General features: G+C 32.5%; 1 protein-coding gene and 1 long non-coding RNA gene across 2 annotated transcripts in view; both read left to right on the top strand.

Annotated features, from left to right (window-relative positions):
• LOC128682762 (glutamate receptor 1-like) overlaps nt 1-27,582 on the top strand; it is a 146,669-nt gene that overhangs the window by 24,644 nt on the left and 94,443 nt on the right. The window lies entirely within an intron of this gene.
• On the top strand, nt 23,996-25,529 carry LOC128682775 (uncharacterized). Its single transcript, XR_008406209.1, has 2 exons — nt 23,996-24,475; nt 25,278-25,529. It is a non-coding gene; the product is annotated as an uncharacterized LOC128682775 (long non-coding RNA).

Below are 27,582 nucleotides of genomic sequence, written 5' to 3'. Positions count from 1 at the left end.
AACATATAGGTTAGCAATATTACTTCTAGTATCACTATCATTACATAGTATAAAACAAGTACAATTATGACAATTATTCTGTAAAATTATCTTCACGACGTCACATCTCTGAACGCAACCGGGAAATGTGAACACGAAAAGAACGTTTCGCTCTTACGGACAAGACTACAGGTATTCCACGAGGTAGCAAACATTTAATCTTGTAATCAATCAAACCGACTGTTTGTACATATTTATGTCCAAGCTTCGGATGTCCTGACAGTGATGGCCACAGCCAGCTAACCAAGTACCCAGGCAAGACATCTGACAGCTGAGAAAATGCCGTCAGCAACATCACAGCACGTAAGGTGGACTTCACTAACCACTTTGTTGAGCTCGTATTTATCTTTTAATTGTCTAAATTTAGATTTCACTGGTAGTAAAATCAATCGCTACAACGAGTACAACAAGTGAAAAAAAAGTGTTTTAAAAAGTTTCTACTTTTATTCATTTTTCATAATGTGTTCTTCAAATATTATTGTGTTCAAGACGACATCGTTTCTGGAAATAAAACTAAGTTATGCGTAAAATTATGGAAACCTCTGGGTACATTTGGGTTGTCTTTTTAACCAAATTAGGAGTCAAGAGTAGGTACAAAAGAATAATAATTTCATAAGCTAAATCCACTTTTGGTGCGCGGCGGTAGAGAATGATGTCACAATCTGTGCAGGCGGTATCGCAAACCGACTCAATTCCGGGAACTCAAGTTTGGCAGAACGCCTGTGTTGGTTAATAAAATATTAATCGTTTCATGTTTCATCTGTATCCCTTTAAAGCTTTACAATACGGTTTTACTCTCTATTTGATGACGTAATTTCAATTTTTATTTGTTACTAGGTTTTGCCAAACTTGCTGGACAGATTTTGTCAAAAATAGTCCTACTCGTAAAATGTTACCGCCGCCGCTTCACGTTGGATGGGTGTATCTTCACTTTGTGAAGGCGGTAACACGGCTTATGGTATTGTATATCATAAAACATAATTCTAAACTATGAAATAAGTAAATTTACTTATTACGCCGAACATTTTTTGCCATTATAGTGGGGCTGGTCTGTTTGAATTCAACAATTTAGCAATAGTAATTGTTAAGTCTGATGAACATTTGAAGAGACAAATATTATTGTGTAGTTGATCACTTTGTGTTTCATATCAGATGACCACTTTTGCTAAGGCCTTATTTCAATAACTGTTAATAACTATGAAGTTCAGATGAAAATATAGAAAAAATATAGGGTATGCCTATGTACAAAATAAAGTTTCATTCAAATCCGTCCAATAATATATCCCGATGAAACCTATAATCAAATTTTAACTTAGTCTATCCCCTATACATTTGTGAAAACCACATCAATTTTCATCCAGTACTTTTTGCGTGATAGCGAAAAAACATATACAGACAGACAAAAATTCAAAGAAAATATTATGGCTTCTGTTTAGTCCCATAAAGACCACCATAATATATTTTATAATATCTCCGCTATAAGGCCCACTTTAAGATTCATTATATACCCAGACATGTAAATAAAAAAAACAAGATTGTGCACAAATATTTCAATTTCGTTTCCACCAAAGAAGAAAATGTTAGCCACAGCCAAAATATTTAATTAGGTATGGCATGAAATATAATGTTATGAGGTGAAAAAGTCTCTCGTAACGTTAACGTGTTACCTTGTCAAATGCAAACAGGTCAGTGGAGGGCTATCGTCACCCACCTGACCTTTGTCCCTAGCGCTACTTCAAGCCGACGCTGACATTTTCCAGCTGTTATTCTTTCTGCGTCCAATTATTTTCTTTGATTTTTCTTCATGTTTGTTTTCTTTATTCCTTTTAAAACTATTTGAAAACAGCCCACTTCATTTATATTGTTCACAAACTTCAACAAAGGCTCATTTATATAACTTTACTAGCTTTTGCCCGCGGCTTCGCCCGCGTTAGTTTCATAGTAAAATCTTGGTCATTCTTTTATCGCGTATTCTGTAAGATTGGTAATCATACTCATATATTATTCAAAATAATATTTATTTATTTCCCGCGACGTGTCTCGTCCAGCAACTTGTCCAATCCCGCTTCCCTCCATGTAGAAATCCCAAATATTGTCCCGTCTCCATCCCACGCCCTAGTACTTTCGACTGTACATTGTCTGTCAGTCAGTCATTCCGTCAATCAGTCAGTCACTCAGTAAAGGAAGAGTTTTATACATGTATTAATGTATATACTATATATTGATTTCTCGTAATGCGCATGTAATTTTAATTGACTTTATTTAAAAAGGTGCCCAAATTCCATGAATAAACGTAAATAGAAATGGTTTAATTTAAAATTATATAACTTTTAGTCAAACACCCCAAACATAGCTAAACTAATTTAACTATGGTCGAACTTTGATACACTCGCTCACCCGACTTTATTCCTATTGACGACAAATGGCTTGTGCCCAACAAACGAAAAAACCGATCAAGTGCGAGTTAGACTCGCGCACCGAGGGTTCCGTATAAAATTTTGATACGGCTGTAATTTTATAACCAGCCGCCTGCCTCACCTGCTATGGTTGGCTATATTAGTCCTTCAGTCGTCCCGTACAGCCATCTAGTGAGAATGGTGAAAAGAGGGTGTATGCATTCGTTTTGTACGAAACTAATTACAAATATAACTTTTTTTCTATGATGTAAGCATAAATTGATTCTACGTCATCGAGAAGGTGTAGGTTTTGATTCCTTTGTGAAATCACAAAATGCACTCATTTTGTATGGAATAAATTAGAAATATAACTTTTTTCTGAGATGTAGTTACATCGCAGAAAAATCTGAAACAACTGATAATTTATGATTTATAAATTATTAGCTATTCTTGAGAAAAAGGGTAATAATTGTTCCTGAGAAAAAGGGTCTTGTCACACAGACAGATAGACCGAAAACAAAGTGATCATACAAGGGTTTCGTTTTTACCTTTTGAGGTACGGAACCCTAAAAATTACGATTTAGGTACTAGTTCGTGTGAGCTTCAAATTTTATTAGATAAAAAAAAATTATTAACTACTTTAAACTACTTTAAAGTGGTTGAACGATTCTAACACATAAATAAAATAAATAAACTTGAACACGACAGAAACTTGTTTGCGTGATTGCATATGGCCAAAATGAATTTAACTATTATGTACTTTCAATTATTTTATTTTACTATTTTGTATAAATATTGAATTTAGTTTCATGAATACGTGTAGATGTAACAGAATTGTGTCATGTACGTGATATATGTATTAAGTATATTTTGATTCCTTATTCTAATATCCTAACAAATATTATAAATGTGAAAGTTTGTTTGATACCTCTTCAGGCTTTATCTACTTGACCGATTGGTCAAGATTGCTTGAAATTTCGCATACGTGTGATTTAAAGCACGGATAAGCTCTAAAATCTCGCTTGTCAAGCCGAGGGTAAAAGGTAGTTTCAAATAAATAATCGCACAGTATATTCGGAAATTAGGTGGATCCACATAACTAACAACAATTAGTGTTAACTTTTATTTAAGCTGGAGAAAAGAATAGAGAATTTAACGCGTGTCGTTGGCTTTTCTTCAATCTGCTGCCCAGTAAAATATACAAGAACTATGCCATCCAGTCAGACTAGGCTCTTTTGTTAGTACTTAGAGACTTGATCGTCGACAGACATTCGGTCCTTATCTGCGAAGTATGTGGACGATTAGCACCGGCACTAAGCTCGATCTCGATTTAATTGATGACACTGCTCGGCTCATTCCTTTGTGTTCGTGCAGCACTAATTTGTACGAAAATGCATTAAACGTGTTGATTGCAAAATTTGATTCTAAATTTACGTATTTGAAGGGTTTAATTTATCGTAACAAACTACACGACACAACAAGAGTTTACGCGTGTAAAAATATATGTACTTGTTGGCTTATTCTTTTAATTTAATTAAAAACATTTAAAACACAGTATGTATTATTAACGAGCTGTGTCTTAATTTATCGATTTTTTTATTTGGAAGTTATTTAGGTTTTCGAAGTACCTTTTGAGTGAAATTATCAATTATTTGAAATTTAACTTCTGAACTGCTTGAAGTTCGCGTTTTATAAAGGTCGGTTCAATTTCGAAGTTCTATCAATAGCCTCACTTGAAAACAGTTTGACTCCCCCAGTTTTAGTCAGTGGATTTTGATTGTTGTCCATTCCTTTAACTAAAAGTGTAAACTTACGAAATATATGGACAAGTTAATATTATTTACTATTTTAGTTTTTATTATTGTGTTATTATCTTATTCCTGGCTATTGCCATTCTCACCTGGTCCTGGCAGAAGGGGAAATCCCGAAAACAGAGCTGGTTTGACGTTGTCTCAAGAATGAGAATTTGACTACCGACCGACCGATCGATTCCAATAATCTAACTAACGACTAGAGTGCCGAAGACAGTACAAAGTGGAGAAGAAAAAATAATGAATGCCAACCCAGCCTCTTTCAACGGAACAATTAACAGCTGAGGTAGGAGAGACCGTAACATGCGGAGAGACGTACTCGAAATAAAAGAATCGTAGCGAGTAGAAATCCCCTAGGGATTTTGCGTATCTTAGAATGAAACAGTGAAATATTTTTTTATCTTTTCTCGACAAGTGTAATAATTTCTATCTATCAGGGTGTGTCATAAACCCCGTGCACATACGAAACGGGATGGTAGGGTACTTTGGGTAGATTGCAAAATTTCAAAGAAGTGTTACTTTTCTAAATGTATTATATTTATTTAATATAATAATAAATTATTAAATCGGCAGTCCATCAAGAAGGTGGAATATCTACGTGGAATAATATCGGTTTTGTCTGTGTGTGTGTATGTGTAGTGAAAAAGGAACATTGATCTCAAAGCGTGTTGTGAGATGTTTGTTTACATGTTAAGATCACATTCAAAGTATTTTTTTTTGTCCCTTTTTTATAAGTGTTGATATTTCCCGGAATCACCCTGTTTCGTATGTGAAAGGAGTTTTGATATATAATGTACGTATTTTTGTTATTTAAAGTTTCGGCAACAATTGAATGACTATTCCATTACAAAGTATTTTAAACTTATACTTGAAATTTTAAATGTAACATTAAACTATTCCGCCTCGCTGGCGTCCGATGCAATGTGTATTCAAAATTACTTTTCAATTCTTAAAAATATTCGATCACGTACTTTGGACTGTGTTCGGACTACATTAGGTTTCTAAATTTACTAACTAGCACTCGTATATTATACCTATTTATTCATTTCTCGTTCTTAATTGGCATGTTTTTTTTTTATTTTTCACAAATAATCAAAGTAAGTTTTATACTTTGTATATAAAAATTTATCATTTTATATCATACTGCCCGCGGCTTCGCCCGCGTGAATTTCAAAGTAAAATCTCGGTCATTCTTTGAGAAAAATGATGAAGACTATGTTTTCCAATTTTCAGCTTTTTATCTTCAAAATTGTATTAAGTCCCTGCAATCTTGTTGTCCCTTGTTCTCAAAAGGGTTGAGGGTTAACTTACAAAAAATCTGAAACACTTATTCATTAACAGGCATGGTTAAACAATTTATAATATTCTCTTTGCCATTAAAATCTAAGTGACTGCTCCCCTGCGTTACCGGGTAGGCGGCCGTATCACAAAGATAAACTGGAAAGGAAATAAGTAACCACTCATAAGCCCGAAGGCATATTCTATTCATAAATGGGATTTTAGCCAGTTTAGGCAAATTTTCAACGAATACCTTCCGTCGTCATCGAAACTTAGCCCAAACTGTTTCCGCCTTTACCACGTGGAGGTTATGTTATAATAGCCAGCTTATGTTATAATAGTATAGGGTAAATATAAGTGACTTTATTACAGAACTTCCGTTTCAGAAATGTTCGAAATCTTCTATTTTAATACGACAACCGTTGCTGCCCCTCAGGTTTAATAATTTCTACTAACTTCTGCTACTTCACTTAACACAAAATACTTATCAAATTGATTCACTTTTACCAAGAGTCATTTTCATATATATTATAGAAGAGCTGTTACTTGCGGCAAAAACATGGGGAATGAAATAGATTTTTGATAGTCCCAAGATGTTTGTGAATTATGATTCAAAATATAATTACATAGGAGATGTAATAAGAATAATATAATTACTTTAATAAGCTGTAAGTACTTACAGCTTATTAGAGGTACAGATAATATATCTTGTATAATTACAAATCGTAATATGATCTATGACTATGAATTTTTATTTGTCACGTATCGAAAACTAACCTTTCTAGGCATAGTTTTTTTAATAAAATTATAATTTTTACCTAGATTTTTTTATTTCAGCTATTAAACACCCAGTCAAATCTAATTTTCGCGAGCGAGCATTCAGTGAAATTCACGTTTTTGTTACGTACCTACTTTCGATCGACGATAGCTACGAAGAGTTTATTCTTTAATTTCATGCTTTATTTTATTATTATAAAAGTGCGTTGCGCCAGCCAAATGTGATGTTGGCTTTTTAACCTGCACGCCGCTGACGATTTTGCCTAATCGTTAGCGGCGTGCAGGTTAAAAAGCAATGGGGTACTTTGCCTGTTTTTGCGCAGTAAAGTTAACATCATAGTATACTGCAATCCACTCTTAGCCAACAGAAAGCACCCTATATGTTTTGGTTATCTCTCTAAAAAGCATAAAAATCGACTTAAATTGTTATTAAAACATTCGTGGACGTCCCTTTCGCAGTCGTAATTTAGATTTGAAGAAATATGACACCAAGGATGTGGCCGATCCATTTTGATTCATAAAAAAACAACCTTGTAGTCTTCAATTAGTATTCTGTAAAATTCATTTCATAGCAATATACAAAGCCCAATAGAAGCATAATGTGTAACATAAAGTGATTCTTTAACGAAGAGATTCCGTTTTTACATTTATAGAGAACAATTTCTAAACAGCATAATTGGATATGAAACTTTTTATGCACAATATTTTATAAGTTGTACTTAAAAACACTGACGTGCCGAACCTAAGCCATTTATGTGCCAGTGCTTACTTTTAATATAAGGAGAGGACACTTCTAACTACCCACTTAGGGATCTATCGATAAAGGCGTTCGTGTTTTGGAAATTATACCTATCCTATTTTTATTTATTTATTTAAACTTCATTGCTTCTTCATAAAAGTTAACAATAGGTGGATTTAATGCCATGAGGGACACACACACACAATTTTACATACATAATTTACTGTATTACTTTTTATTATCATCTCATTTATTAGACACTAGCTGATGCCCTAGACTTCGTTCGCGTGGCCGAAGAATTTTTGGTAAAGAGTCAAAATTATTAGAGAAATGTAAACTATGCGAGAGCTTATAATAACAATTTATATAGGTCTAACAATATAGTCTAACTTAAATCCAAAATGAAACAAAAGTAAATAGGAAATCAGTTTATGCAAGAAGTTAACTATAACATCTTGCAGCGGATACGACCGGTTAGCGCCATAAATTCCTGTCTGAAACACGCTCGCGAGTCAATATTTGATTTAACTGACTCATATAATGGTATTAAGGTGTAAAATAATGCTATAAAAAGCGATTTTAAGATTAAATCACTACGTATTTTTGTTGTTACGTGAATACACAATAATATTATTATTAGCTAGGGACGCGAAGTAAGGAGAGAAAGGGAAGTCTTGCAAACACTTCAGTAACCAATTTATATCAATGTTATCATTAATACTAAACTTTCTTTCGGCCGTGGATACACTCGTGAATTATTTATTACTTTCTTCCAAGATGAACGATCGGATATATCCTTCTCCCTCTAAATACACGAGTGCGAAAATTCAAGAAGATTGGTAATAGACTGAATATACAAATAAACAAACTGACTTTCACAATTATAATATTAGCTGCAGCTTGGTAACTTTGATTAACGGAATGTAAAACTTCTCAATGATATCGAAATACGAAACATATATAACTTTCACAAGCCCTGGAATGTACCTATACATCAAAATCTAAAAGTTACTAACTTCTAACTACTTTATGTTACTTTATTTTCATCCAATGAATCAAAATAGATTACCTACCTACTGGGAAACATTTATTAATCTACTAGATGTTGCCCGGGGATTCGCTTCCGTGGGAATTTTGAGATAAAATATTGCCTATAGCAATTTTAGATAATGTACCTTTTTTTTTAATTTTTGAAATCGATTCGGTAGTTTCTGAAATTATCCGCCTCAAATATACAAACTCACAAATGCTTACCTCTTTATAATCCTAGTTTATAATCCTCGCCGCCAACGTACACCTCGCGAATTACTCTTTTTATTTAGTACATTTTTTTCACATAATTGTGAATATTTCAAAAACCGATAACTTAACCGATTTTGATGCTCCACGAACTACCTTCAATACCTTTTAAATTTCATCAAAATCAGACCAACAACGGTTCGAAAGTTATCGCGTTACACACAAACATATATATACATACAAAAAATGTATTTTTGTCCCAAGTCGAATTGTAGCACAAATAAATGTACATTCACTGACAGTTAATACCTACTTTAAAAAGCCATAGTTCATTTAAAAACTTTAAAATCAAATATTTCAAAACACCTTTTTCAAAGTTAAAATATTTTAGCTTCACACGACAGCGCGTGCCGTGTTCAACAATATGTAGGTACCTATCTACATAAAATAATTTGGCGTGCGTATTTTTTAATTCCTTGATATTTCAGAATATATTCTTCCAATTTATGTGCTGTGAAGGACAAAATTCATATCTTCATGAAATTGTCTTGATTATGGAATAACTTTTAATATTAATAAATTTTTTTGAAAATGCACCTTTTTTACATTATGTCTTTACATATAAAATGCCTTCTAGTTACTTTATTATAATAGATAGATATATAGTGACGCGGACTTTTGATGGATCTACTAAAAACCTTTATTTTTGTAGTACATTATATACATGTATAATCAACAGTAGGGCCAGCGCACGCACGCAACGATTTTCGGTAGCGATTTTTTTTCAGATTAATTTATAAGTGTTCATTGATATGGCTGAAAACGAATTTATTTACAAAAATATATATGTTTATAGCAATCTCCAATAATGTAGCTTTTTAATGGTGAAAGAATTTTTGGTCATCAAATCTAGGAGACTTGCATATTGATTGAGCTCACGCTTGCCTAATCAATTCACTGTCGATTTACAAGAAGTACTAATATCTATGGAGTCTCTAATACAAAATGATAACGATCAAGCTTTCTGATATGCGTAATCTTATTATTTGCAATCTTATTATTGGATCTTATCTTATTTGGAAATAGGTAATTTACATTTAATTCAGCATTAAAAAGTGATGATAAAATGCTATTATTTTTATTTCTTATTCGAATGGTCACACACATTTACGACAATGAACCACGGAATTAGTGTAGTACGAAGTACTTATTAAAACCATGTAATGAACTGAAATATCAAAATGTCAAAAAAATCCCCGTTCTCTCGCTACACAGCGCCTCGATCAGCATTGATGCTACATAACGCGCTCGACGAAACATTTTAGTTAGATATTTAAACTTGTAAATGTATCATATTTTGATACATTTACAAGTATATATGTATGTAATATGTCTTAAATGAAATTATTTGTCAAGTAATTATGATGGGATAAGGTAAAGCAATGATTATGATTTGTCAAGTAAATTGCTTATGTTATAAATAAATAAAAATTACTGAGATTTTACTACGAATTTCATGCGGGCGAAGCCGCGGGCAAAAGCTAGTTATGTAATAAATAAGTTATGTATGTTAAGGTTAGGTAGTTTTTAAAAACTATTCTATAGACTGAAATTAAAATATTCACTCAACTCAATAAAGAAACGTACAGTTTGGTAATTACTAATGGAATGTGAAATGTTACCAAAGTTGTTACCAAGTGACAAGTATAAAGAGCCTCCTCGGTAGAATTATAATACTAATACTTAATCATACAATCCAAAATAAATTATAATATATCGTTTGTGCACAGCGAATGATGAGTAAGCATTTATTATTTTTATTATGTATACTCTTCATATACTGACATAAATAATATAGGTAACTAAAACATTTTCTTCTCTTTATAATGTATGGAAAACTGTGTTAAGTTCGGCGCTGCCCAACAACATGCTTATAATCTTGCGTCAGTCATGCTTTAGTAGGGTGTCTTATCAATGAGTCGCATTGCTAGGGGAGCCAAAGAAGATAATGGAAAAATGCGAATTGCCTCATTGTAAGAAAGCAGAAATAAAAAGTCAGCTTTTTAGCCTATGTTTGAACTGCAGTTTGCCTACAGGCATACCAAATTTCATCAGACAGAACAGACAGACAGACTTTCGCATTCCTGCGCCTCGGGGCTTTACTCCCGTAGGAATTTCAAAATAAAAAGAACCCTATACATATTATTGCTGGTTATATTCAATCCGTGTACTGAACTTCATAACATTCGGTCTAGTAGATTTTGCGTAAAAGATTAACAAACATACCTAGGTTAAGATTAGTATGGTTTACAATACGCACAGAAAAATAAAAAGCCTTTTAATGATGGTACTGGCTAAACAACCATTAAATAATAAATATCTATGATATCGAAAATAGGGTTGTAACGGTTATTCATTAAAATATTTGATGAGAATTCGTGTGATGAAAGTAAACACGTGTATGTTTCACTCTTTAAAATTGCTTATAACGAGGTCGTTGTATAAATAAAAATTCCCCATGAACCAGTGGCAAAAGAACTTTTTGTGGAACGAGAAAAACTTTACTATTTTTATTTACAAAGGACGACATCGCGCTTAAGTATATTTCGGCGAAATGCACGTGTGTGAGCGTTAAGCCTACCTGATACGAGTACAACAATAAAGATTTAATACTACACATGGTTTCACAAAGAACCGCTGTTTGCTTTATCGTGGAGAGGTGCAAACTCCATTTGGTTATTGGGTCTTTGATTCAACATCTCACACAACTCCTAGTGGCTTGGTTGGTGTACGTCAGGATAGCTAATAAGGTCTTGTGTTGTAGCAAACAGCGACTATTGCCTGTTCATTGCATCAAAGGCATGTTAACTGTATTAACACGGATTCTGACAAATATTGCGTTTGAATGGAGTTTACATGCCTATACTTACCTACACGATGTTTGAATAACACGCCTCCACGTGTTTAGATATGTATTATTGAGTATGTATGCGAAATTGACGATTTTAATTATTCTACGAATAAAAACTGAATTAAAAATTTGAGAAAAGACCGCCGACTTTTAAATTGTCGGAAAATCAGCAATTTATGCTGAATTTGGCAAGTTTGTAGGACTATTGCGATAATGTGTACCCGCGATAAGAACATTAAGTAGGCACTGGCTTTTGGAGTGCCCCACACAGACAATAAATAAATACAAAGACAATGTATGACTAGACAAAGACAATGTATCATATCTCACAAGATAATATAATCGGGAAAATAATCTTCCGCACGTTAGGTTTAGATTTTTCTCCAGTGATTTTTGTCCAGTCTCGACGGCAAAGTATAATATAATAATTAACACTTTGTAGTACCAATTTGCAAATATTTTCTTAACACGTATAGTTTTCAGCAGCTAATCTTGTGTTCTAGAGTAGAAATAATTTCGGCCATACGAGCGAAACACATAGCTGTCGTCATATGCATACATAAGTGACACAGTGACAGTTGACGAGATTCTTCTTGAAAGATCAATACATATAATAAAATTGAAGAAAGGTAAATTAGTAGATAGGATATATTTTTTAATTCTTCATGGAATATATTTAGTTACTGATATAGATGACGAAAATATAGTTTTGGAAATTTTTGTCTATTTGTCTGAACGCGCATCACTCGAAATCTACTGGACCGATTTGCTTGAAATTTGGTATGTAGGTACCTTATATACCGGGTTAACATCTTAGATACATTTCATCGTGATCACGTTCCCGTAGGATAATTGAAAAACTAATTTTGAATCAAAAATGTCTCAGAATCCCGGGTTAACATTTTATAGACATTTTCAAATGAGGAGGGTCCTGTAGGAAAATTAGATACGTTTCATCCCGGTAAATGGTCAGATTCCCGTAGGACAATTAAAAAACGAATTATGAATCAAAAATGCTTCAGGATCCCGGGTTAACATCTTTTAGACATTTCATCCCGGAAAATGAGGAGGATCCTGTAAGAAAATTAGATACATTTCATCCCGGTAAATGGTCAGGTTCTCGTAGGATAATTGAAAAACTAATTATGAATCAAAAACTCCTCGGAATCCCGGGTTAACATCTTATAGACATTTTATCCCGGAAAATGAGGAGGGTCCTGTAGGAAAATTAAAACAACAATCCACGGAGCCGATTTACTTTAAAATTTTGTAGAAAGGTGTAAACAGAATATAAACAAATTGTTGTTATCGATTAAAGTCTGATATAGATCCGTATAAAACTCTTCCGTCGACTGACATACAACATACACCTGAAACTGGGCAATTCTGGGCAAGAAGCTGAAGTTTGGCATGTATGTGAGTGTAGGTGAGCACAAAGAAAGAATTTTTGGAAATTCTACTCCGAAGGGGGTGAAAGGGGTGAAATCTGTAAATATGAAAGTTCAACACCGTTGTAGTTAGTGACTTGAAAATTTGTATTTTGGTTGATTAGAACAAAGTAATGAAAACGTGTTTCAGATTTTTCTGAAAATTAACCCCCAACCCCTTCATAAGGGGGGTGAAAGATTATATGGGACTTAATACAATTTTCAAGATAAAACGCTGAAAATTGGCACACTTACTTTTGTAAATAACAGTAATAGTAAATACAATAAATGTTTAATTTACGTTTATGGTTAATAAAAAACCGGGACGTAAAACGTCATGGAAAATGGGACGACACGCGTTGCAGAAAGCGGGAGTGGGAATAGAAGCAAAAAACCCTAATGACCAATACAATGAGGTGTTCAATATAGTAGAAAAAGAATTCAAAAAATCTTTTCCGTTCAAAACTTTCATCAAGAAAGATAAACTTAACTTTTGTGATTGGGACTCAATTAAAACGGTATCTATACGGTACGGTAGAAATAGACTCTATGAACTTAGTGACCAAAAACAATTTTAATGCGGAATTCATATCATATGTTATACGGTATTCTAAAACTTTTAAAAAAGTATGTTCTGTCGCGAAATCTTTGCATTTAACTAATAAAATAAAAAAGTCGAGTGATAAAATAAAGACGGGCTTGGTCCATCATAAATAAAGAGACTAAACTGTAAATTTTGTATCAAAACTTGACGGTAAAACCATAAATGCAGATGACGAAGTTGCCAACGAATTTAATAATTTCTTTTCCAACATTTCTAAGAATATCATAGGATCCCTTTTCTCTTGCTCCAATGCGGCAGATGACCTATTAAAAAGAAATGCTCCGGATCCTAAGTCCACTTTTACGTTCAGACATATTACACCAGATGAAATTATATCTGCTTTTAAAGCCCTAAATGTTAAAAACACTGAGGACCTGTGGGGGATTTCCGTCTCAGTATTGAGCAGCATTATTGACCTGATTGCTCCTCACCTAACCATAATATTCAATAAATGTATATCTGAAGGCGTGTTCCCAGACTTAATGAAAATAAGTAAAGTAATTCCTCTATTTAAACAAGGCGTTAAACATGATCCCACAAACTATAGACCTATTTCTATATTACCTACTCTATATTTGAAAAAAATATTTTTCTACTTGTGTCGTATTTTAATATAAATAAAATTTTACATAATCGTCAATACGGTTTCACCAAAGGTCGTTCAACTACTGATGCAGCAGCCACTTTAGTCGAAATCATTAATGAAGCTTGGGAATCCAAGCAAGATGTCGTAAGTAGTTTCTGTGACTTAACGAAAGCTTTAGACTGTGTAGATCATAATATACTCAAAAATAAAATTCAACATTATGGTGTCACTGGCGCGGCTCTTAGTGTTCTTTCGTCTTACCTAGATAATAGAACACAGAGAGTAGAAATTAACAAAACAAGTTCCGATAGTGCACCTGTTCACACAGGCGTACCTCAAGGCTCCATTATCAGTCCTTTTTTATTTTTGGTTTATATTAACGACCTCCCATGCCTTGCCCAACATTTATGCGAAGTAGTTCTATTTGCAGACGATACATGTTTATTATTTAAAGTCCATAGAAAAAGTGAAAACTATAACTTTATAAGTAATAGCATGTCGGTAGTGCTTAACTGGTTTACAACCAACAACTTAGCTCTAAATACAGAGAAGACAAAATGTATAAAATTCTCTCTCTTAAATAACTCGCACAATGTTATACCTTTAACAGTAAATAGTAAAGCTCTAGAATGGGTACATAGTACTAAGTTCCTGGGTATCACTGTGGACGATAAATTAAAGTGGGATAAACATATTGAAATCACGGCCAAAAAATTTAGTACGGCAGCTTTTGCAGTGAGAAGGATCAGACAGTGTACGAACATAGATACAGCTAGACTTGTGTATTTCAGCTACTTTCATAGCATTATGTCCTACGGACTATTAGTTTGGTGTAATGCAGCTCAGATAGGAAAAAAAATTGTATACAGAAAAGAGCTATTCGTTTTATTTATGGATTAAAACCTCGAGATTATCTTCAAGAACTCTTCAAATCAATTAACATCCTCACTGTTGTATCTCAGTATATCTTTGATGTGCTTATTTTTGTCAAATCAAATTTACATTTATATAAAAAATTAAACGAAGTAAATAGTGTAAACACTAGAAATAAGCACAAACTTTCATACAATGAAATAAGACTGAATCTGTTCATACAGATTCAGGCTTAAAAAGGTTCGGCGGTCTTTCGTGGGTCAAAGTGTAAAATTATTCAATAAACTCCCTGCAGAGGCTATTAATCTGCCAATGAAAAATTTCAAAACTTATGTTAAGAAAAATTTATTGGATAAAGTGTATTACACAATTAACTCCTATTTGACTGATAAAAACGCATGGATCCTCCCGACAACTTTGCTACTCCACACATGATCTCCTAATTTTTATTTTACTGTTTTTTATTATTTTATTCATAATTTTTATTTTTGTTATAATAATTCATATATTGTGACATTTAAATTTTATTTGTAAAACATGTACGTGATTTGTGATCTTCAAGTCGTGTCTGAATTGTACTTCTGTTTCGACGAATAAGATTTTTAATTGTGAGGTCATGGGAATCGAGTGCGTCATGCTTACTCAAATGGTGGCGTCGTGAGCCGGATCGTGAGGTTCCCTCTATTATGGTTGAGCTACGCGATGGCTGTCCCATGCGTCAACTCGTGAACGGGTGCTGCCAGAGGGAACCGGTCATCTCGTTTCTCATATATTTTCATGTAAGTTAATTGTGTTTCACATCTATCTATATATTATAATCAGCACTCGGATCACAATCATAACCTGTTTTGATATAACTTTTGACTATGTACATTATGTACTTTTATATATTATTAGAAAAAAAAACATTGTAAGAAACGATAATGGTAAGCCGATCTGGCATGATAGGAACCAACACTGTTCAAATGAGTTTCTGTCGGAATTTCTTCTCAGAAGTGGTCGTTCCGAAATGCCAGTAGTTTGTAGCTTGTGAAGAATAACTATAAATATAAAAATTGACGAGAAAAAGTGCCTGTGAAGGTCTAATTTCTGAATAAATTATTTGAATTTGAAACGGGTTATGGGAAGGAGACATGTAGTGGGAAACAGGACGGGACATATTGCAAAAAACATGATGGCACAATATGTAGGAAACAGTACGGGATATATACTTTACATTACATAGCAGGAAGTGGGATTGGACAAGTTTGCGGGACGAGACACGCAGCGGGAAACAGAAAATTGAACTAAATATGAAAAAAAAAATTGAATTTGAATCATATATGTTTACCAGTCTACGGTACTTACCAGTCTATCTCAGTAATTTAGCGCGTACCCAGAGTACGCGCTAAATTACTGAGATTCACGCGGGCGAAGCCGCAAGCAAAAGTTAGTACGATATAAGAGGTGGCAGACATCTCGTTTGGTTGATTGTCTGATAAACAAAAAAGGCCAGCAAACTCCCTGCCTATAAAAAAGCGTAAAAACAATGAAAATTTAATAAATTGCATGATGAAAAGTGTTCTGTTTCAATTTCCATTCATGCTCTGTTCATATTCATTTCATCTCATCGCTGGGCCCTGACCGTTGCGGCAGGATTTGTTGTCCGTAGGGATGAATACACAGGACTTGTGGTCATTGAAACATAATTTCTGCTCCTTGTCCCTTGTATTTTGCGTATATTTACTTTATAACGATTTTTGTCTCGATAATAATATAGTGTTATTGACCTCTGTTGAGAACAATATTTCAAAAATCTATGATTCAAACTATTTTCTCTATTTCAAAATTATCCTTCATAACAATTATCTACTTATTTCCTTTATTTGATATTTTATATTTTAATTTAACACGTAGTTTTACTTTATTCTTTAAATTAAACGACGGAGTCTCGGAGAATATTTGGTAATCATGACATTGAAATGATTATGTTCTAACAATAAAGTAACCTATGCTCACGGCAGCTCAATATCTATATGTCCCAGACAAAAAAAAGCATTGGTAAATCAGATAACTATTTCCATGTCACTAATTCTAATTTTAAAAATACATTCATCTCCTGTAGTGGGAATTTCACCCAAACAATAGAAACTAGAGTCATATTTGCCCGGCCAACTAGTCATCTGTTGATTGTATTTATCCCTAAACATCGCGTGCTGATTCGCAATATGAATTTAAATTAGCATAGCATTCAATCCAACAACGGCAATAAGCGTTGAAAGCGAATCAATGTGTTTCGTAGCGCTACAGTTATAATTTATTATTTGGAGGAAGTTAAACACACATTACACCACACCTTAAGAGTTTATGGCTACATTTACATTATTGGTTTAATTATAACGGGAGTTTTTATATGACTATCATTTTAAATTAATGACAACTACAACTAGATTGAATGTATCATTTATTCATTTATTCATATAGATGTGTGTATCATTTATTCATATATTAGTATAATTTATTTATAACTATATTTTAATTTCTTAATATAGTATAAATAATAGTAAATTTCTTTATTGTTAATATTCGACAGAATTAAAAGATAGGCGCCAACCCAACACTCGGCTACAACGCCGAATAAATCGACAAACTTAAAATGGTGATTATTACATGACTAGTTTTTGGCCGCATCTTCGCACGCGTGAATTTCAGTTCTTATAAGGAATTGAAGTAAAATTTCAATTATTCTTTTATCACGTATTTTAAGACTAGAAAAAATATTTTTTACTATGATTCAAATCCGTATTTTTTGTGAGATGGAATTTCGGAATGTCTTTTATTAGCGGACGTCTCCTAGTCATAATCTACTTTCATGCAAATTTTCATAGGCTCAGTAGTTTTCGAGATTTCGTTATGAGTAAGCGTTTTTAGCTTTTAATATATAAATGACGGAATAAAGAGGTAATGTAACCCAAAAAGGGCAATGAACCCGCAGGTTAAACCACAACCGACTCAATGGGCTCCTTACTTTCTGTTAAGCTCACTGTCAGGATGACCCTCATCCTATTATTATCCATTTCTCTAAAATAATGCGCACAGTTTCCAATGAACAGGCAATAAAGTTCTTATCTCAAGTTACAGCTCAAATTATTCGCCGGTAATCTTGGATCGTATTTTGTTTAATTTGGTGAAAATTCTATATGTAGAAAAAAATTGCTTATCTCAGGCCAAACTAGTATCCTGATAGAAGTGTAGGTAGAATTTGTGTAGCAAAAGCAAAACAAAGCAAAACTAGTTTATTCGAGAATCGGGTTTGGCTGGTAAAATAGATTACAATTTAATATTAGTCTGGTAATCATTGTGTCTGGTTATGATACAAATCGCCAGCGCTATGTAAAATTCATTCAAATTAAAAGCCCGCTTTAAAAATTACACAAATCACGATATGGGTCGTTGCGTTATAATTTATTGGGCTTTTAAGATGTTTTCGTTATGTTTTTATAATATATGGATTAAATTTTCAATATAATTTCATATTTTGTTTAAAAACGGTAACACACACCTATTATCTGTCAATTTTTGATTACAAAATATGCAAGAACAAATTCAAAACGAAAATTCATGATAAACTAATTCCACTATTTAATAGAGTTCATGTGATTTTAGCAAATGCTAAAAACTTTACATTTGCTAAAATTACATGAACTTTAAAAATTTAAAATAAACAAGTTATGAAGATAATTTGTTTTGGCTATAAATATTAATTACCTAGTAAATTTAAATAGTGACAGTAAACGCTTTTCCATTAATTAGTGTGATATGGTTTATAATTATTAAACAAAAAGTACCTATTAACAAATGCGATAAATTTAATTTATCGCAGTAATGTAAGATGACGACCTCGGTGGCGCAGTGGTAAGGTTCGATCCCCGGCCGGGTCATGATGGAAAACGATCTTTTTCTAATTGGCCCGGGTCTTGGATATTTATCTATATATGTATTTGTTATAAAATATAGTATCGTTGAGTTAGTATCCCATAACACAAGTCTCGAACTTACTTTGGGGCTAGCTCAATATGTGTGGTTTGTCCTAATTTATTTATTTATTTTTTATTTATTTATTTCTTCAACTTACTTATAAGTCAGAAAATCTTTTTTAGGTAAAATGTGAACGGAAAGCAAATTCATAAACGTTGAGTTAGATATATTTTCAAGCTCTAATTTAATACCACATAATTAGATCCACGTGCTCAGCTTGTTCGTTAAAGATTTTAAACCGAAACATTGTTTATTTGGGGATAATCTCGTAAAATACTTTATAAATTTTCCACTAAAAGGAAGAGGGATTAAGTAGGTATGAACTTTGTTTTTCTGCAATGAACAGAATTATAAAAATGAATTCGAAACACAACGAACTATTTTCTATAGTGGATTGAATTTTTAATTGTCTTGCAAAGATTTTGTTGTTAGCCAGTTGATGTTTTCCACTGCTGGGCAAAAGCCTCACCTTCCTTTTTCAATAATTCTCTATGAGGACAGCCTAGTGCCACCCCGCAGGAAAACTGAATTTAGATTAATTTCATGAAATACTTTCTGACGCTTGTCACGATTTTGTGATGGTTAAAATAAAACAGGTTACGACGGTAATGTGCCTCAGCCAGCTTTGATCTACGCACCTTTGACGTTTATCTAAATGGTGTACCAACTTCGCACTCTCTGTGTAGGTTAAAGTTAACATCAAAGTTGATTGGTACAAATCAAGCTTAGTTGTGTGAAAAATGTAAAGGATGTAATTAAAGCCAGTAGGTAGGTACAATACGTAACCAGTGCTATTGTGTAATAAAATGTCTTAACCATACGAACACAATATTAAAGTTTATAACGTCACGACGCCACGCTTGCGGTGATGACAGTTCTGTAACCACGCCGCCCCGTCGTCACGGTGACAAATTTGAAATTTGCGTGAAAGCCTACGGTGTAAGATATTTGTGATATGACAGTTGTCACTCCCGTTATCCTCTTTATATCTCTCTTGTGCGACTCACATAACGAGGCGTTAAAGTCATTTTCCTCTAAGTTATGCATCGCAGTATTAATCCATACGGAGTTTACAAAGTTCTTGGTTTTCTATGTTTAAAAATATATTCATTGTCATTCACTCTTGTTTCGCCAATAATCTTGGATCGTATTTGGTTTAATTTCAGGTGAAAAATCTTTATTTATGGTGGTTTACCAAGGATCTACCCCTTGTGAATAAGTAACTAAAAGAAACAACGTTTGGATTTAAATTTTGTATTTTATTACTATGGAACCGAGATAAAAAAAAACCTCGACCTTTTGAAGATTCAGTTGTGGATTTACGACCGGCGGCCCTCCTAACATCAAGCCTCTTTAGGCATGCTATTATTGGCCTTGATGATGATAATGCTATTATACCTTTCGATGGAAAGAAAAAGAAGTGAATCGAAGAGGAGGCATTATTACCTACATAAGAAAGAAATAATAATAAATATTAATAACATGATGAGAGTTCATTTAACATTAATTTTATAACAAGTCATGAATTACGATGGAAATATGCCAAAGCTTCGTGAACTAGATTTCATAACACGTTAGTTTCAAATTTACAAATAATAATAAATATATTACGTTCTTGGAGTAAGTGCTCATTTTATAAGTTTCTTACCACAAAGTAGTCTCCTCATACGTATATTATAATAATCTTATGACTGCCAAAGGTGAGAACTCATTGCGCGTCTTTGAACTGAGCCAAAGGCTTTTCCTTCAGATGTTCTAACTCGGAGGTGACGACAGTATTTTATATGCGAATGTTATAAAAAGAAGTCTCCGGCATTTTATAAGATGTGCTGCATATTTTCATACATCCTATATTCATGATTGGAGACGGTATTCGATTGATAACGCTCACAAATCATAATCAAAATACTTTACTTAAGTATTTGCCCTTTTACTATTAAATTTGTCAAAGGTAAACATGGTACAATAGTAATATTAGTACAATAGTAATATAGTATATAAAATACTAATACTATCTACTAATATTACAAAGAGAATTTTATTAGTGCGTAAAATTAAAGAGATAAATAATAAATCACTACATTGTGCAATGTATCCGTGCACTTTTCAATAGTAATTTGTGGTATGTTGAAGTCTGTAACAATCAAGTACTTTTGCCAAAAAAATAAAACTACTTCAATATTTTTGACCCTAAAGCCAATAAGAAATCAATAAGCAAGATAATCTAAGACACAAAAATGTATAGCATATACATTTTTGTGTCTTAGATTATCCTGCTTATTGATTACTCAAACTATGCTAGTTTGAGTTGAAGTCGTTTAGTAATTTTTAAAATGAGATTTCAAACTAATGACATCCAATTGAATCCAAATTTTCTATACAAAAATCAACTACACTCCACCGCAGCCAGCGAATAGAATTCAATGATTTTGGCCAAAGTTTTAATCAACCTTGGCCCAAAGGCTTCAATTAAGTTTTATTTAACATCTAAAGCGGATGGAATTAAAACCTTAATCAGGACTTGCGGATTGAAATATTATTGAAAGCAATAATTTCTCATAGTTTTAATATTTATACACACAGTAAAACGTATTTTAATAATTGCGAAATGGTTTTAAATCGTTTGTTTAATTATACCGATGCCATTTTCTCAAGTGTAAATTGCTCATTGTTTAAAATGTTTACAATAATAAATGTTATATTTAATGAACTAATTTCCTATTATCATAAAATATGAATAGGTATCGACTTTGCTTGTTAAAATCAAACTTTTTTTTAGCATGTGAAAGATTTATTGACGGTTTTATTAACGGTTCAAAAATTTCAAGTCCGTTTTCTTGTGATTAGTCTGTACGTGCACGTAAAGTGGTCATTAGTTAGCTGCTCATTGGATGTATCGTTAATCAAAGTCAGCCTTCAACTCTTTGAAAACTGAAGAACCACCAATTATAAATGAATAAAAATGGAGCATTTTTAATTAGTTTCTTTGCTTAGAGCGTTTTTTTAATAGAGCTTAATTAGATGCGCAGTGAGACCTACTTCAGAAAAAATCACCTATACGAAATATATTCACATTATGTACGTACTCAGTTAGAATAACCATAGATTTGAACCATAACCTGATAAATAACATATTACAAGTCTACATATTATCCAAGTGTTTTATGAAAATATACATCATGTAGAATATTTTACGAAACCTTACACTCGCCGGTGAGAATACTTAGCAACTTTTTTCAACCTGTCAATAACATTACTGCTAAGTGATGTCACGGCAAATTGGTATAAAGCAAAGGGCACATTCTAAGGGAATTTGACATGTGTAAAATTTTGCCTATTTGCCAACGGTTATGATTGTGGTAATACTTCATAATTGTCATTAAAAAAGCAACATTTAGGAACAAATACCTATCCATAAATAATAATAATTATCAAAAAAAATATCAAATTAATATTAGAAAAAGAAAATATGAATTTTCATAATAATGGTCTTTAAAAATATTGTATCAAATATAACTTCTACGAATATAGTGTCAATATAACTTCTACTTAGCATATAGCTAATGTATTTTTGTACCTATAATGAGAAATCCTTTAAAATGTTTCCTTACGAAAGCAATTACTCTACTGTGCCGAAGGTAACGTCAATTTAATTGTCTTCAAAGGGGAATTTGCCATTGTACAAGCAATATCATAACCTATGTGCTTTATTTATTATGGTTGTTGAATTCGTTAATATACATCCTGCAGTTAATAAGCTATTTAAAAAGGTTTTCAGATGCTGCTGTACTTCCTTTTTACTTTACTGAACCAATTGGTAGTCCTAAAAAAGAAAATCCATTCAAAATTTAAGTAATAATTTCTTCATTTGTTCAATATTTTACTACTGATTAATTCAATGAATGATAGATAACAAGCATTGTCGAAAGTCAAAGTTCAATCATTATCTACAAATATTGTTGACTATCCGTAAAAATAACTGAGTGTGTATCATCCTTAAGGACTGTTTAAGTGACACTTTCTGAGGTATAAATTGGAAGGTTGAGGTGTCAATATAAAATTGTATTGTTGACAAAACGCGAACCGAAATTGAATTTATTATGTTATGGCAACTGTAGGAATATATGATTTTACAAAATAATATAGATTTATGTGCATTTTAATTACGACGCGGAAACAAAAAGAGTACGTACGTAAGCATACATTAAAGGTTTTATTTGCGTTATAAATCGACACATTGTTATTGTATATCACACGTATTATTCAGTTACTACGGTAGCTGATACGTGGGATATAGGAGTATACTTTAGAAGTTATGTACCCATAATTCATGACTATTTAAAACTTATTTTTGATTACTTTAAAAAATCATAAACAAGAAGTAATTTCAGAATATTATAATGGTGCCAAAACAAAATATTCGACAACGTGTAATATAAATCTTTATTTCTTTTATTCAATTGAAATTGAAGTGAGCTCGGAACAATAATAAACGTTTTATTTCTTCGCACTCTAGATCTCGCCAATTGTTTTATTTCCACTTTACGATTCACTTTCGAGAATAGCCAAAAGGTTCGGCTGTCGATGTAATTTTTATGACTACAACGCAACACTTTCAGGCACTTTAATTTGTAACTTGGATGGCAACAACAGTTGCCTGTTGTTGCCATCCAAGTTACAAATTAACATTACAATTTATTTATTACACCTAGAAATAAAATATTTCCAGGTGCTACGGAACTTAATGATTCCGTATCAGTTTTTCCATCATATAAACGTTATTCCACTAGCGCTAGTCACGCGCAGAGCTTCATGTAAATCATTTCAGGTGAAATAGAAGTCATTCGCGCAGCACGGCCAAGCTGGTAGAGATAAATTTATGAGACAGGCTTCAGGTAGGGAAAATACGATTATGCTTTTGCCTGTCGTAACCGGATGCATCTGAATTTCGAAATACGTTTCGTTTTTGTTTGACCAATCCCTGGTCCTTCGTGATTTGTTTGAAGATAATGTAAAATATAATCTAGTTAAAACCACTCTGTTGCAGTGTATCATAAGTGTAATATGGCAACTGTTAGAGCATGAAAAAATTTGACATCAAACTGTATAAAATAATAAATTCTTACAGTGATATCAATAGGGTAGTTGTCATAATGGATTTAGTAAGTAACGGAGTACCTACTAATTCCATGGTTGCCATCAAATCAAATCTGTCAGATACTCTTTTCCATTTATCAAAAAAAAAGCTATACCTGTGACAGTGTGCAAAAGTGACGTCACAAATGTCGGAATATTACGCGTATCAATTACACTTCCATGAGAACAAGTAAAATGTTAAATGTACTTTATATAAACAAAATTGTCCAATTAAAGAGTTATTTGATTGTCGTATTTCATTATGTGAATATGTCGCAGCCATTTGGATAAATCGGCCATTTAATTGGCGGTCAAGTATGTACACACCCTAGCGAAAGAAATTGTGAATGATCAAATAAAAGTTTTGTCAAATATTTACATTCAACACTTACTGCAGTTTGTTTAGAGCAGCTAAACTAGTGGGCATCGTATTGTTACCTCTGCATCTCTGAGAAAATAATACAAACAGTTTCAGTATAAAGAAGAATGCAGTCAAATTAAAGGATGTTAGTGCATTCATGAAATTTTAACTTCTATTGCAGTGACAGTATCTTTTGAACATTTGTAGACGAAACGTGACATATGGACCGAAAAATAGTGATATTATTTTCAATTGCATGTTTACTGTGGAATACAGTTTTGGTATGTTTATTGGTGCAATAATATTTACTAAATGCATTAACATATATGAAGTATTAATGAGCACTCACTACATCATCAAAGAGACTGATATTTTCGACCAGCGTAGTAGTATATTAGAAATTATTGCTATATAAACATTATCATTACATAGTATTAAAGTTTCTGATGCGGGTGCGGGATGCGGAAAATTATTTTTGATGCGGGTTTTTGTTAAATAAATAGAGCGATTCAAGAGGATGGTTTATACATTTATATATGCTTATTATTGTTACCAGTGCAAAGAGGGGACGGATCGCTAAAAGAGGTTTTCGCCAAAAACATACAGCGATGTCTTCTTACGAAATTATCTTTTAAATATCATGAATTCCTCGTTTCAGTAGTATTCTCATTTTTGTATTACTTAGAACATCTAATAATCAAAACCATTTACATAACAAAGTACGAATCTTAATAAGACATCTTTGTCACCAGAAACTATATGTGGATGTTTCCAATTTTAATTAATTAACTTGTATTTTTTACTTTGTACTTTCATCGTTATTAAAATGTAAACTTACGTTCCTTCTTCAATTTGCTTGCGTACAAAATTAAATTTCTCAGAAATCACACTATCTATTAGTGAAAATAAAATTTTAAGTCTGTAGAGTAGTTTTTATGTTCATCGCAAATAGACAAACGCGGTAGAGGCCTTTGTTTTATAACATTTAAGGCTAAGCTTACATAGATATGTATTTTTTATGTAAAACGTACTTATGATTCCAGGATCAAACCTTGCAAACTATGTAATAATAACATTTTTCAGGTCAATTGTGAAAAAGTTGACGCCGCAACCCTTGACAGCATGATAATAAAAATGCTATGGACCAAAGTTTACATAGGATATGATACAAAACTGAAACAAGAGGCAATCAAAACGCTTAGACAGTCCGGAGACTATAAAAAAATGATGACACATTTATTGAAAGTTAAAAAAGAAAAAATACAGCATGTTTTAAACTTATTAGCGGAATTGATAATTACATATATGAGTTAAAATAAAGTATATTTTTATCAATATATATTTTTGTTTACCTTAGCCGTGTATTAAGTAATATGCAGACATTAATTCCGTGTTCCACTACTATCATTTCAACCACCAAGTGGTCGAACTCCTGGTGGGTCTACGCGTAAGTTTTCTCGAAGACCCATTGGTACTAGTGTTATAATTTGTCCGGTGAATAATTCCTCAAGTAATCGTTTTCTTCATGAATAACTAAAATCGCTAGAGGAAAAAGATGAACTTTATAGTATTTTCCGCATATGAACTAAGCTTACGTGCTACTTCTGACTTTTTGCTAGAGTTTGTAGGTATACCAAATTCTATATTGAATATCATGTACCACCAATTGCTTCCGATGAGGGAAAATATCGTGAGAAAACCTGCATACGTGAATGCATTCACTTGCCTTAGTCGGTAGTTATAAGTCATGATAGATGCCTTCAGGCGCTTAAATTAAATCTGGCACCACTGTAAGCGGTTTAAGCACGTTATGAAGAAAAGACTCAAGAGACTTGTCATAGATATTATAGAGTATTACATATAATTTACTATCTATCAGTCAGAAGATACAGAAATACCATATAATATTTACGCCATTTTCTTCTGCATGGCTACACATTTCATTGTATTATCGGCAAGGATTATTGGATTATAACCTGCCTAGCATTTATACTGAAAAAATAGGAAAGCTGGCTTCAGGCTTCAACGCTTTAGGACAGATATATTAATTTAGTTGATTCTCTATCAAACAAAATGTCTCTCTTTCTCTCTCTGTTTATCTCTCTTTCTCCTTCTATTCTCAATATTTAATCGGAATGAATAATAATTAATAACTGTAAAAAAGAAAGCGCATTTAAAAAGTAGCAACAAGATAGATAAAAGAGTAATATGAGCAGAAATCACAATAATAAATTTGTTAATTTTCATTAATTTATTGAATAGGCTAACTTTTTGACTTTAAAATTATGACATTATAAATAATGTTAATTAGTCCACTTAGTTTTGATATACTTATAAATAAGACCTACATTTGTCAATTGTCGTCTTTGGTGAAAAGGTTGTGGTGAAGTTTGTTGCGCAGCTTCTTCTTCACCTTTTATGCGGAAATCGGCAGTAGACTTAGTTTTAAGTAAATGTTTGACGTTAGTAATCTCTGATTTATGTAATTAATATCCCACCAAAAACATTTTCATGTAAAAATGTTGCCTAGACTAGTTTAGTTTGCTTCACTAGATAAAACGTGTAGATTGGCCGTTTAGAAATAAGATAACGAATGCCTATGAAATCTACGATGTATGGTAGCAAAACGTTTATTTTTATAAGTTTGCAAAACCTATGCAACCAAATGTTACTGTTTACTGTTGCATTTCTTTAGTCCCACTAGTTTTGTTTTCTTTATTTTTTTTATATTTTTTTTTGTGTTATTTTTATTACTAATGTTAAAATATCTAGCACAAGAAATAGTCCTATTCTCATACAAACTTCCACCCCCTGTACCAAGGGGATGGGTCAGGTTAGGTTGGATTTTTTAATTTTTTTTGTTATCTTTGTACTAATTAATATTAGCATACATACCAAATTTCAGCTTTCTAAGATTTCAGGAAGTACCCTAACAATTTTGATGATCAGTGAGTCAATGAGACAGTGACGAAATTATGGGTATTTGGATATCTATAAAATCTAAAGTATACTAGCTACAATATGTATGTATGTATGTATGTTTAATTAATGTAAATATCTAAATCAAAGTTACGAGGAAAGGTACGTTCGCTTGGCTGGTCTCGTCTGATAAATATTATCTACACTTTATTTTTAATTTACTTCTGAGAGTTTCAGTATTTCTTATTAAATTAAAAAAAAATCTTGTTAAATTAGGCCTCAAAAAGAAGTAGAACATTTCAAAATGAAGACAAGAGATAGTGTAATAAACGTCAAAGCACCAATTGACACAGACCCGTTTGAAATTACAATTACATTGAGCATAATCACAAGTTCTTGCCGTCAGATTTTCGCCTTGTTGAAACTTTATTAAATATCAAAATCCAAAGTCGCAAATTGATACCATTGC

This window comes from Plodia interpunctella, chromosome Z, assembly GCF_027563975.2.
Source record: "Plodia interpunctella isolate USDA-ARS_2022_Savannah chromosome Z, ilPloInte3.2, whole genome shotgun sequence".
Taxonomy (NCBI): Eukaryota; Metazoa; Arthropoda; class Insecta; order Lepidoptera; family Pyralidae; genus Plodia; species Plodia interpunctella.
The sequence above is the reverse complement of the archived record's forward strand: the minus strand, read 5'-3'. Positions and strand labels throughout refer to the sequence as shown.